Here is a 14,700-nt window from a genome sequence, read left to right on the forward strand (position 1 = left end):
CTGTGCTCTTGTACTCATAGAACCTCCATACGGGACTCTGCCGCTTTCTCGGCAGACCGCAGCCATTACTTTGCGGACCAGCGCGGTGAGCGCACGCACATGCGCACACACTCACACAGTTGTCCTGTGGCGCTCCCTCTTTCATATCAATCCACAAGGCTTAAAAAAAAAAAAAAAAAAAAAAAAAAAACAAGTAAATGAAAGTCAGTTTATCGATAATTTCAGTTAGTTTTAGTTAGTTTTGTAAACTCACAATTCAGTTTTAATTAGTTATCGTTTTTTCCTTTTAATTATAGTTTTTTATTTATTTCAGTTAACGACAATATTTTTTCAATTTCAGTTTTCGTTATTTCGTTCGTTTTCGTTAACTATAATAACCCTGGTCTAAGGTTTACAATCAAGAGGCACAAAACTAACCAAAATGCACTCAAAACTTACTCGCAGTCCCCCTAGAACAGTGAATGTCAACTAGCAGCCGCGAGGCACAACAGGCCCTCCTGAATATTACTGAAATCAAGACTAGCCTAGTGAAGAGTTCAGGTGCAAAAGCCGCTTCATCAAAAAATGAGATAATGATATTTACAGAATCCTTTCCACATGTACTATACGCCAATCAATCGTGTCGTGTCATAAACTGTTAAATACCCGTTTCTGTCTCATCTGAATTATCAAAAGCCTCAAAACGCCACTTCCATTGCCAGCAAAAGCCTCCATATCTCTAGAACCAATCAGAATGCAAGATCAGACCATGTGAATTTTTTCAGCACTGTCTTGCACTAATTAATTAATTTGATCGGTTTACAATCATATATTCTTTTGTGCAAAAAATAAGTACTGAAACATGTTATTCACACAGGTTGCTTCATTATGTTTCACCTGATTATAATGGTGACTGACTGGATTTATACAACAGGATTTCAAGAGGCAGCTATCAGAGTTAGTCATAAATTCACGTGTGTGTGTGTGTGTGTAACACAGATGCTAATGAGACACAAAAATTATTTCAGGTTGTTTCTACATAATTTGTTAAAAATGTTTATGATTTCATGATGCGTTACTCTGTTTCTTTTATCTTTCTGGTTATTCAACCTACATTTATTAAAAGTGTTGAAATTAAAACACTGCATCATCAGATAAACTCTTTCATAACTGTTCACCGCTTGTCTCAAAGGTCATGATATGGTGGGCAGATTAATGCAGCAGCAAAAGGAGGATGTGATCTGTCATTCTAATATTAGATGGAAAATTAATAACTAAATCAAACTTTTTGTAGACTGATTTCACAGACTGAAATGAAACAAAGAATACTGTTCAAAGAATAAATAGTTATAATTTGCAATTCTTTGATTAACATATTACATCCTTCTGCTCCAGCTAATAATCATCTATTTCTTTTCAGCTCTTCTACCTAAAATAAAGATTATGTCAAGCACACTAAATCAGTAATATCAAATATAAAATATGAAATACCTCGGGTGGCTTGCATCTCTACAGTACATGAAAAATAAAAGTAAAATGTATACAAACATTGTTAATGAAACACAGGTTTGGGTTATACTGGAGCCACAAGAAAGAGCACATAAATCACCAAAGTCTGAGTGTGGGTCTGCATTCTCCATGCTGCATCAGAAGACCTCTTCTTCTTCTTCAGGTTTGGATACAGGGTCAAGGCCTGGAGCACATGCACTAGTGAACCTCTCCACTCTTCCTCACACCCATAAAACCTCAGCATCTTGATATTCCCCCTGTAACACCTGCAATGGTTCTTCACATTTCACCCCACCATGAGTTTTAAAGCCTGAACATTTACTGCCTCTTCAAACAGTGAACTTACTGGTTTGCAGCTCTCAGGTCCAGAATGGAAGAAAAAACATAAAATAAATGTTTTTGCTTGTGCCTTCGTTTCTTCCTATACCCAATAAACCTATATACTCATTATAATGAGATCACCTTTGTTAAAGCAATAAAATAGTGCTGATTATGCGTGCCCTGAATGTATCCAGCTGACTGAAACTTTGTACGTCAGTGTCAATGAATGACCTCTGGATGGCGCCAGTAAATAATTTTCTGAAGAGACTTCTGCTGTGATTTTCTACCTCCTACTATAAAATCAAGCAGTGTCACATTTTTAAAATAATATTTAACAAAAATGTGAGTTGAGAGTTAAAAAAAGATAAATTAATGAGGGTATTTAGAAAAGGAATCGTGTTTGTGCAATAAAACATATCTCTCTTTTTTTTTTTCTGAGCTGCAAAGCCTGTGGTACATTTCATTCCTCCATTGGTCTTTTAATGCCAATTTAATGCAGTGCTTACAGTTTCCCTAAAGGGACCAATTAATTTAACCATTACTGATGTAAATCACCATTGTTAAACTGCTGAGCTGCTGCACTAAGTTAGCTTTGCATTTTGTTTTCCTTCCTCAGCTTTAAAGGATGGGTCACTGGGTGAAACCAGGCTTTTCGGCCAATGACCTCTGGCTAAAACTATTACCAAGAAATGCCTCTGTTTTTCTACTCAGTTATATAATCCACACAAACAGGGACCAATGGGACACATACACATCTTGTCTGCTCCCACCTGTGAAGACACCTACATCTGGTCTCCAGGGTGACCCACCTCATCTCAACAGGACGTAGGCATTGACACACAGTAGGTGTCTTCTACATGCTCCTAAACAGCTGTGGTTAAGAAGAGAGGTCTGTTTGCTGTCAGAAACCCCAGAGTTTGTCTGGATGGGGTATGAGTCAGACTGGAGAAACACATGGTGGCTCATAGTTTCTTGAAATGTCTTTAGGTCGAGTCATTAGCATGCATAAAAGTTTGATGACTTGTGCAGGAGTGCCTGCTGATCTCTGTTTCATACACATTTATTTACGATATCACATGGACAGAGCAAATACTATTACAACTAACTGAAATAATTAGGCTGCATGCATATTAAAGCGGGCATATCACTGCACAAAGCCAACAGAGAACAAAAATATGCCGGTAAAACTGAGCATCAACGGTCCCCTTTACTTTATTCTGACAGCGGTGCTTGATAATACGATGTAGATGCTCAGTTTCAACACAATCTATATTAAACCCACTGAGGAAGAAAATATCTTTGAAATGACAAAACACCTTCAAAAAGAAATACTCGTGTTCAACAGGGTTATGATATGTCTGCGAGGGTCACACATACAATTCACCTCATTTACATAATCATCAAACTCTTTAGTGAGTCCTTATGCCTCAAGGATGAGGTTGTTTTCATCCTGGAAGAGGCCACTTCCATCAGGATAGGTCTCATCAGAGAATAAAGGTGACCACTCACAGCAGCTCAAAGTATTCATTTGCTGTGATCCTTTCTAAAGAGATTAATGGACTCAAACCATGCCAGCAAAATGACCCCCACAGAGTAAAACGAGCCCCTGGATTCCCTCACTGTTGGGGTAAAGGGTTTGGGGTTTTTGTTGCCTGGGTGTATCTATCTGTTCAAATAAATCTGACAAAAAGATTTTTTGCTGAGCACATTTGAGTACATATACTCAATCATATCAGCCGCAATTACTGAAATAAAATACACTTAGAGTTGATCTTACATCACAGTAGAAGTCACGTTAAGCTTTATTTGTGTCGCTGACAACTTTGTAAGCACTAACAGACCTACAGAATATCACCACACATCTGCTGCTTTGTGCAACCTCTCCATGCTGCGTTTTGCAGTGGTACAAAAAAGGAACTTGATGTTCTTCTGATGCTTTAATCAAATGCTTGCTGGGTGAAAGTCTCCCCTTTGTGTCATGAAGGGAGAGTGATGGTGATTGCAAACCGCTGCGTGCCATCTTTGCTCCCTGTTATAGCCTCAGCTGTGCGAGCACATGACAACAGTTAATCTACTTAAGAGTTTTACAGAGATTAAAAAAAAATAAAGTTAGTTTATCCTCCTGTGTCATTTGTTATTGCTATACATATTAGCTATGTGTCATGTTCTAATCCAATCTGACATACAATAAGTGATTAAATTATGCTTTCCAAAGGCAATGGACTGTGGGAGTCTTCAGCTCTTTCTCTCTTTCCAGGACAGAGGCTGAGATCTTCCTATTTGAAACACTAGTAGAGGAAAACATTATTGTTAAAAAACTGTGTGGGATGAGTCTCCGGAATTGGAGCCCACTAAAATGGAGGAGGAATATTTTCATTCCAGTAATAACAATGTGATACTTTAAGAATGTTTCCAGCTGAGCTGTTGGAACCAGCACCTCCTGCAAGACGGCGCTTTCTTTTACAATTAAAATGTTTTATATATATATATATATATATATATATATATATATATATATATATATATATATATATATATATATATATATATATATATATATATATATATATATATATATAAAATCATTGTGATAAGAAATTTGCAGCTACTGAACATCACCAAAACAAATCTCTCCAGTAATTTCCTTCAGCTGTGTGAATCTAAACATAAGCAAAGGTGGTTTGTGTTGGCATTTAATTTTATTTTGACTTTTAAAAAAAATCGAGCCCCTCACACATACATACTCCTAATGGATAATTTTTCTTTTTTTTTTTTTTTACCAGTTTGTTCTTCCAATAACTGCACTGTTTTGGAAAATTTGAGTTATAGCAAAATGCCTCATAAAAATTTAGACACATACAAACATACATCTGTAAAGAATAACACTAATAAATGGCTGCTGGGAGTTGTTTTGTCTGTTTCCTTTGGCAACCTGAGATGTGGAAATCCAGGTCTGTGTGTGCTACTTTTATGAGTCTAATTAGCAATATACATGCAGGCTCGCGCTCTCTCTCTCTCTCTCTCTCTTTCTCACTCACACACACACACACACACACACAGTCTTTGCTATGTTTCAGCTAGTTGTTTGTTTTGTAGTTACCAAAGCATCCAATAAATTACATAACATAAACCTTTAAGCCAATATGCAGCTTAAAGGTGTATGATATGTTATATAATTTGTCTATTTATACATACAATAGCAACCTTGTTGCAGAGATTTTTCAGGCCATGTGGAGAACATAAAGGGAGGCAGGTTTGTTTTTACAGTTTAGCTCTTTCTCACTGGCAGCTCAAAGGGTTTTACAAGTCGGCAGGTAGAAGAAGAAATGCATTAAAACAAGAAAAAGATTAAAAGATTTGATTAAGAAGAGCGATTAAGAAGAGCGTATTAGCTTTGATAAAGTTTTAGTTCATTTCAGTTCACATGTAGAATAATAACTTGTGGCACTTTAGTGAGGTGAAGCCCTGACAATTTTATATCCAGTGAAATCAAACGAGGCTCCTTGAGAAACACTTGATGACAGTGTGGAGGAAAAGCCTTTTAATGGAAAAAAAGAAAAAGCTTCAGCAGATCCAGGATCAGTGTCGGTAGCTGTCTGCCTTAACTGGTGGGGTGAGAGGAGTGCAAAGAGAGCAAAAAAAAGAAGATACCGGAGATACTGAACAGGTTGATCACAAATCATGACTTTGGAGCTCCTGAGCCAAAGATATCTATGGAAAATTACAGGAAGATAGAACAGATGGAGATAGCTGCACGAAGAATGCTGTGAATGCACAGCAAATGAAAGAAGGAAGGAGGAAGAGGAGGTGCTCAGCTCATCATAGGATGTCCCACAGTAGCCAAGGTTTATGGCAGCATAATTGTTCATTTATATCAGATTAGTTACATCAGATTAGTTATCAAAAGTCCAATAGCCACTCTCTTTTTGGTCTGCTTTGCTTTTCCACAAACTCCTGAGGGAACAGCAATCAGTTTTTTTTCATAAGCTAAACGCTCCACTGTGTTCACTGAGCAGATATGTGTAAACTGCATTTATAATGCTTTTTTGTGCTCTGCAAGCAGTAAAGTGGAACTAGACTCTCATCAACATGCAGAGCAAATGTTAACCAAATTTAGAGAAAGATAAATAAGAACCACGGTGGCACAGTGGTTAGCACTGCTGCCTCACAGTTAGAATACATCTGGAAGGCCTGGGTTCGATTCCACCTTGGCCCAGGCCTCTCCCTCTCGCTGTGTGGAGTTTCCATGTTCTCCCCGTGCTTGCGTGGGTTTCCTACCGGTACTCCGGTTTCTGGGTTTAGGTTAATTGGCTACACTAAATTGCCCATAGGTGTGAATGTGAGTGTGAAAGGTTCTTTGTCTCTCTGTGTTGGCCCTGCAACAGGCTGGCGACCTGTTCAGGGTGTACCCTGCCTCTTGCCCTATGACAGCTGGGATAGGCTCCAGCCCCCCGGCGACCCTGAACAGGATGAGCGGAGATGGATGGATGGATAAATAAGAATAAAAAACTGTTTGTTGCTCAAGACAAACACACAGCCTACTCCTCCACCAGTGACTTTAGCTCAGCACAGATCTTTTTTGGCAATTTTTATCACATTTCATATTCCTTTATGTTTTTATGCAGTGGAAATGTGCGCAAAACCAGGAGTATAGAAACTCACCAAAAGAGCCAAAGTGACCTAATATATTTTTCTGTCATGCACTGTTAGAGTGGTGAGTTGATGCATATACAAAACATTTCAAAACATTAGGTCAGCCAGTGTGCAAGTAAACCCTGCGGTCCAAGAGCTCAGGCTTGAAACTGCTCTAAACACGCCGGTTCAGACAGTTTTTTTCTACTCTTGGCTTCGCGGCATCACTGAGAATGGATTTCCCAAATATGGTTTTCTTGGCATAGGGGCCAGACCCGCCTGCTGTAGACAGTCAAAAAAAAAACAAAAAAAAATGTCCTATGTATATAGAGAGAGGCCTCACAACATGGATATTATTCATTAACTATAGCATTAAAAAAAAAAACGTCTAGCCATCTAGACATAAACTGTTTCGTTGCTAAAACAAGCAGAGGAAAAGTATGAAAATCAACAAGTCTTAACTCAGCCCTGATATCAGGCTACTACAGACAAGCTTTAGTTTGCAGAAGGAAATAAATTACACCTCGGGTGTCTGGCTAGCATAAAGCCTGAAGTCTCCAGCACTTGTTTTAAAGTCTGTTAGAAACCACTGCTGCGTTAGATGTGAAATCTCTATAGGGACTCCTGCTAACCCTGTTTGATATCACCCTATGTTTTTATTGAGATCATTATCACAAATATTGCCTTTGACAGAATCAATTTCCTTGTTTTGTGCTCTGTGGTGCCATATCGGCTAAATGTTACATTCTGCATTTGCAAATCCCTCTTTACAGGTCCCTGCACGAAATAAAGCGAGAATGGAAACTGGAGCAGGAAATTGAAAAGAGGGTTCCCGTTGTGCTGTAGAGACTGCTGTGCCTACTGCTATTTCCTCAGAACATGCCAGTCGCGTACAGCTCACCAGATGTATGTGTGCCCTCTAATAAGCCTCACAGTCCTTGAGGGGAAAATTCCGGTCAGACATGTAATACAGTGTTACCCATGACTCCACTGCTGCTTCAGAGCTCAATTATACTTTACTGTTGGGGCAATGACCTGGCAGTAGTATGGCATTTGGCACCTTCAGTCCATCTTGGCTCATTTATCATGAGGCCTGGTTGGCTTTGGCACTTCAAAGGACATGCGGCAGTATGCACACAGCAGCTGGTATACAGCTTGGTGTTTCTCTGTGGCTTACAGACTGCTCGCTAATGTTTGCTGAGTGCCAAAACCAGTTTAGAGTCTCTGCTGATTATAACACTTAATTTTCAGAAGTGAAAAGGGAAACATGAGTTGCCACAGTCTGTTTTATTTTTTTTAGATTTTTATTCTGAATTTGCTCCGTGTTTGCAGCATAGACAGGGAGGCGGCCACAATATGAGAGCGAGACTTTTAATAAAAGTGGGATTATTGTAATATTGTATTTATGTATGACAAGCCAGAACTCTATGTAGCAATCTGTGACATTTGTACAAAAGTATAACTTCAGCTTTCCAAAACGATAAGTGCAAAGTTAGTGTTGTGCACCTCCACTCAAGAAATGGGTTTGTACAACTTTGTCTGGCAGGTTGGAGTGTTTGAAAATCCTAATTAGGTCTGACTGTCTGGCGTGCCACTGGTCTCAGGGAAACAATTAGCAACAGCCCCAACATGACAGGATGTAGTGTGCCATTCTCCCACCAGGCTTACTCACCCTGCTGAGGAGAACCTCTGCAACTGTCTCCTCACTCCGCAAAACAAACTGGCAAACACTTTCAGGATCATCAGGTACAAGAGTGATTTCATTAGTTCTATGAGAGCCTTCCTGCACAGAATAAATGCTTATAGCAAATGCTACACAGCTGTGTGCTCAGTGCCACAGTTACTGGGATTTTGCTCTATGGGGTTGGGGAGCTCTGTTCTTTTGAAATTCAGAAATTAAATTATTATAAAAATGCACACTGGTAGCTGCAGAGCGACTCTGCATGTTTTTATATAAAATCCTGATTATAGGATTGCAAACAAGTGGTTGCCTTGAATGAATGAATTAGCGCAAGAGTGAGTTTGTATCTTATATAGATAACACATCTCTCAATGATTCTGTTTGAAGAATCAACCCACCACAGTTCATATAAAATGTATAGATTAACATGTATGTGCAATAGTCTGCCACAGGGCTGTGTGTTTAACCTCTGAGACCAGGAAGAGTCGAGCAGGTTTCTCCACCTCATTGGGTGGAGCCTGTGTTTCATCAAGCCTCATCACCTGCAGTATTTATGGGCCAGCTCGACCATCCAGTCTCCACCAGATTATCTGCCTCTTCAGAGTGCTAAACAGGCTCAGTTTTGCTGCTCTTTGTGATTGCTTCTCCCACGTGAACTGATATTCTATTTCCTTTTGCTCCCAGCGTGCATCCCTCGATAAGCCTCAAGGAGTGGACTCCTCTTCCTCACAACCCTCCATCTCTCCAAGAGCCGGTCACCGCTTCACAGGACTATAACTGGAAACTCTCACCTGCTACTTACCTGCCCGCTCACCCCGCCTGCTCACTTCTTCTTAGCAAAAGAACAAGGCCCGCAGACACAAACTGCCCCCCTCCCAGGACTCCCTGTCGGAAAACATCAAGTAAGCATTCAACTGCAATCTCCTCACATCGCTGCCTGGAAAATCTCTTAACTTTTTGAAAAGTTATCTCTTGGACTAACTCTTGTCTCTCCCCTCTCAGACTGCTCTTCACCCAGACCTACGTGGCTCCTGGATTCCCTACGCCTTTCAGTCTCTGCATTAATCCTTCAGTGTGTAAATAAAAGGCTTTTGTTTTTGTCAAAACTGTTCTCTGTGGTTCCTTGTTTGGGTTCTGCACCTTAGTTAGCCAGTTCATAACAATATGAAAGGCTTTGGGGTAAAAGGGTCTGTGCCATTGATGGTATTGTTATAGTGAATTAAGCAGAGCAACATTGTCAGCACTGATGCATAAAGTGTCAGCTAATGTTGATAAATGTGATTCATGGCTTTGACGTAACCACAGTAATCAAAAATCAGCAAATTGTCACAAATACAAATGATTACATGAAGGACAAAAAAATTGATGCACATGACTAACGCTGTCTCATCAGTACTCCTCCTAATTCTTCTGCAGTTGGTACATTCACATGCCATTAAACCACACCACTCCAGCTGCTGACCTTTGACACTTGTCATCTCTCTCGTGCACTCTCCATTTCACAACGCAATAAAGACAAAAATGCAGAAAGTGGAAAAAATGAAACCCGATTACACAGAGAGTTTTATTCTAGAGCTGCCGATTGAATCCAAATGAGTCACTGACTGACTCATATGCCATTCACTGCCTCCACTGCTGTAAATGTGAGACAGAGTCAAATGAAGGACCTGTAGACATTTTCAACACTCAGCCCAAACCTGAATCTTTTCCTAACTTTAAACACAGGCGTTTAAGCCTGAATCCATCAACTCTCTTCAGTGTTTAAGACCTCCCTGCTGCCTGTAGTACAGGCAGTATCCTGCAGTCAAACTGCAAAATAAATAAACTTTATTGTCCCAGGGGTAAGGCTGCTCTTGGGCATAGTGTCATAGCTGCTTTACATAAAGGACCCCCCCAAAAAGCAGGCTGAATCATAACAATTTGTAAAATAAATAAACACCTAAAAATGAAAAGAACATCATGAAAACACAAGGAGGATCTGACTGTACATAAAACAATATACACATACATAAAGACATGGAACTTATCACTAGATTGATTAAAATCCAAGTGTGTGTGTTTTTATTTTAATATTTAACTGTAGTTGTAGTTATTGCAATATTTTGGGTGCTTGTCCTGAAGCATCGTCTGAATTAACTCTAATTTCAATGTTCAGCAGGGCATAAAATCTGCATCTGTTCAAATCTGGTAAAAATCCTTGAAAGGTTCGCTGACTTTCCTGCAAAACAAAGTTTAATTTGTTTCACTTGGTATTTAAACTTCTACCATTATCTTTGCTGTTGGGGAATTATTCCATATATTTCAATTTAGGGGTTCTTTGAGAACCGTGTCTTTCTTTTATAACATGTTAAAAACACAACGCTAACTAGAGCTCAGCTGGACGCATGTGACTGAAGAGACCGCACAAATGAAACTAACTATTGCAGCATGAAGTTTAACCCCACTGTGAGCAACAGCCTTCTGCTCAATTGCCTTTTGTTGCTTGAAAACACAATCAAAATGTTTCAAGGTGCTTTAAGTTAAAATTGTTTTCAGAGAACAATGACTTTAGATTTCACCAGGGACCATAGTCATTAGGAGGTAAGAGGTATGCTTCCCCAGGTGGATTTCATTGTTTACTGGAGTGCATGGTGAAATTCCCAGTGGGTGTTTGCTGTTTGTCTCCCAGTGTGCGCTGATGTAAATCCATGGATCCTTTAAAATATATGTATGCCTGCTTCACCTCAGCTGGTTCCAGTCCAGTCTATTTGTACACAGGTGCCTGTTTGTTAAATCAGAGCCCATATTTAATAGTGAAGCACTTCTGTTATTAGCACAGGAGGTGGATGATTCGGGCTCTTATTTTTAAAGGTCACCCCCTCAGGCAATCAGATGTGATTTGTGTTTGGCTGGGTTGTGTGCATCTATGCAGCAGCTCGTCTTTACTTGTACTAATAATAGAGTTTTTGTAACATTCAGGATGACAGCTTACAAAAACTTATTATTTTACTGACAAGCATAATGCAGCCCCTCTCCAAACAATCCATCATCCATCATCCATCCATTGTCTTAATCACTTATCCAATTCAGGGTTGTCTTTGGGCGAGAGCTAGGATACACCCTCAACAGGTCGCCAGTCTGTCACAGGGCTCACACAGAGTGACGATTCACACTCACATTCACAACTACGGTCAATCTAGAATCACTGCTTTACCTAACAGGCATGTCTTTGGACTGTGGGAGGAAGCAGAAACACCCAGACAGAATCCATGCAGGCACAGAGAGATGCACATATTATCTCTATAAAAAAAGATATCTTCAACTGAAAAATGCATAAATTGTAGGCCTGGGGAAAAATATTTTAGTATTGGAAGCTATTACTATTTGCAATTGTAGTCCAAATAGTATTGACCAATCATATTTGAGCAGGTCTGACAGCTATTTAGGTTTTTAGCTTTTGTAAAACTATATATGAAATCATAAACAAAATTAATCCCAGATCAGAGTATCTGCTGGCTACACTGACAGCAGACTAGTCGATGGGTTTATATATATAAATAATTAAGAATGGAATATTTCTATCAAGGTTAGTTAATTAAGGCTCATTAATACTCCCTAATATGTCTGTTCTCGAAATTATCCTTCTCTGAACTAACAGGACCATATGTCCCATCCAGATCTGTACTGTACAAGTTATCAACAAAACCAGCACAATGTGACTGTTTATCCTGCGTGTTTAAGTGCACAGCCCCTGTTATGTAATCGGCGATAATCCACTGTTACCACAGTAATGCTGCTCACATCTGGTGTGGAGATTGCACTGCACTGTGACAGAATCAGTGTCTGTCCTGCTTCACTGTCATTCCTCGAGCTCTCTTTATAATGGACTGGTGCTGTTGGTGCCTTCTGTTTATCACACTGTCACAGGACTTTATCTCTGCTGCAGTGTTCTTAGTCTCCTTCAGATTTTTCTGAGGAGCATTATTGTGCAGGCTTGCAAACAAGCACACAGTCTGGAACACGCTCTGCAAAGCTTTTGAACTGAAGCTTAGACATAAAAATGCATTTCATATGTCACGTTTCAGGTCCTGCATAGGTATTCAGAGGCTGGAGGACCAAAATTTGCTGCAATCAAACAAGGGATTGTTTGACTTCAAAATTTAGCATGAATAAACATGAGGACAAAAAACTGAGTTGAAAAGGATGGAGCCAGCGATGACTCAATATCATGGGTTCAACATTTGGGGTCTGCAAGAGGGATCAGATCTGAGCTGGGATTGTAGGATGGGACATATTGCTTTGTATGCACTGTTACGAGAGAAAATGAGCAGGCAGGCGTGATCTCAGTCATCTGAGCGATCCTTAGTGTCAGGAGATGCACAAGGGATCACTGATTCCACACACATTTGAACTACTGTAGCCATGCTCAGCTTGGATTACCAGGATTGGCTGGTGTTTTGAGGGTTAGATGTCATTAATCCCTGTTATCCACTTGCTGCACCTTAAAATGAGGAGGAAGGATAAATAGTGTAGCAGGCAGTTAATATCGGCTGTCGTTATCCATTATTTAAACCTCAAGCAGCAGAAAAGCTATGACAATCAAAACCACTTTTGTGTGTACGTATGTGGTGAATTACATTCTACACCTCCAGTCATTTGGCATGTTTTTTAAGGGTGTGAACAACTGTTTTGACTGAACATTTGAATGCGGGGTACCATGATTGACATTTGTATTGCATTGCACTGTATTATATTCTATTCAATTTTTTTTTGCATCTGTTCTCTGTTCCCACACAGCAAAATTCACATTGTAAAGACACTGAAAAGATCCCTTTGTTAGACATTAATACAACTCTGACATTTGCTTAAAAAGTAAAGGTGAAAAGCTGCTTCTCGGGTCAAGATGTTGAGAAAAAGCCCCATCATGTCTAAATTTTGCTGCAAAGGGAAAGGAAAGCCTTCCTCTTCAAGACCTCTGCAAGCCCCAGGGACTGCCAGCATATTTTAACCCAAATCCTTCTTGCTGTGAGGCAACATTGCTCATAATCACCCTCACCGATGTGCTGCCCAAGAATGTTGTATAAATAGCTCACCATGAAACACACACCGAGGACTAATGTTATGAAGTCATAATGTAGATGTATAAGCATATCAACTGTTTTTTGTTTGTTTCTGGAAAAAATCTACTGTCCAGTAAGATGAGTTTGTTTACCCATTATTGTGTCGGTATCTGATCACAACCATTTCACGACCAAATAAGATGCCGATCAGATGCCAAAAAAAATAAAATAAATAAAACTACAACAACCAAAACAAACAAAAGGATTTATGTGTTTGCATATTTTAGATGCCTTTGCAGTGTGTCACGGTCGCGCTTGTCCTCCAGGTGCGGACCTGCCTTCTCTTTTTCTGTCCCTCTTGTTGCTCTCTCTCCTCTAGCTGTGTGAATGTGGCCACACTCACCTGCACTGGAACTATAAGCACTGGAGAAAGAGAGGAGCCACTCTGTTTCCTGTTGGATCCTGTTGTGATATTCATTGATGGTATTCATCTTGAGGATTCTGTTCATTAAAACTCTTTAACTTTTCAACTGTGACCTGCATTTGAATCTTTCAGTGAAACCGTGACACAATTTCCTGAAAAAGACCACTTTCTTTCTTTTTTTAAGGACCATGAATGGCTGACCAGATTTTGCCCAGAAAATATTTGTGGATGGTAAATGGATTGGTTTTATATAGCGCTTATCTACTCTATATGAGCACTCAGGGCACAGCATGTCTCATTCACACACACACAGATGCACTTTCTACATCTAAGTGCTTCACACACATATTCACACTCCTATGAACCACCAACTTCCTGAGCCACAGCCATAGATGCATGGATGGATGGATGGTGGGTTTTGTGGGATTTAACCATCTTATGTGATAACAAAATTTCACATAAAAATATAATTTCTAAAACTGCCAAAAAAAAAACCTGAGATACAGCCAAAACTGTCGCTATGAAAGCATGATATTTATCATCTAGACTTACAATGTGCCTCAGGAGCATTTCTGAATCATATGTTTACACCCACAGTTCATAAACCCCTTAAATGGTGCTCTTTATCTCTTTCAGGATGATTACCATGTCCTAATCTAACACCTGAGATGGCATAACAAATTACAGTCTGCAGACCTGTCTCGTGAATATTGCCTTTCACCATGTTGGATTAAAACAATGCATTGCTTGACATTAATCACTGACAGAAATTGTCTCTGTGTTGGACCAAAGCTAAATCGATGGGCTGAACAATCAACAACAGAAAGGACTAAAACTCTGGCCCTTAATCAAGTTAACTAGATGTACAAATGCACGCCCTGTTAGCTTTTTTCCCCCATCTTCTGTGGGTGGATGAAATCTTAAAATTAAATAAGATAATGGCAAAGAAGATCATTATTAGATTATTCCTATGAGTAAAACCCTGTTCCCTGCACACCAGTTTATAGCAGTACCAGCCATTTCCCCAGTTTATCATGCATGCCATATTTGCATTTGCAGGCATCTATGCTAGATCCTCTTTGAATTGCATTAACCTACAGTGTGTGAATGTGCCA

The sequence above is a fragment of the Archocentrus centrarchus genome, chromosome 21 (assembly GCF_007364275.1).
Source record: "Archocentrus centrarchus isolate MPI-CPG fArcCen1 chromosome 21, fArcCen1, whole genome shotgun sequence".
Taxonomy (NCBI): domain Eukaryota; kingdom Metazoa; phylum Chordata; class Actinopteri; order Cichliformes; family Cichlidae; genus Archocentrus; species Archocentrus centrarchus.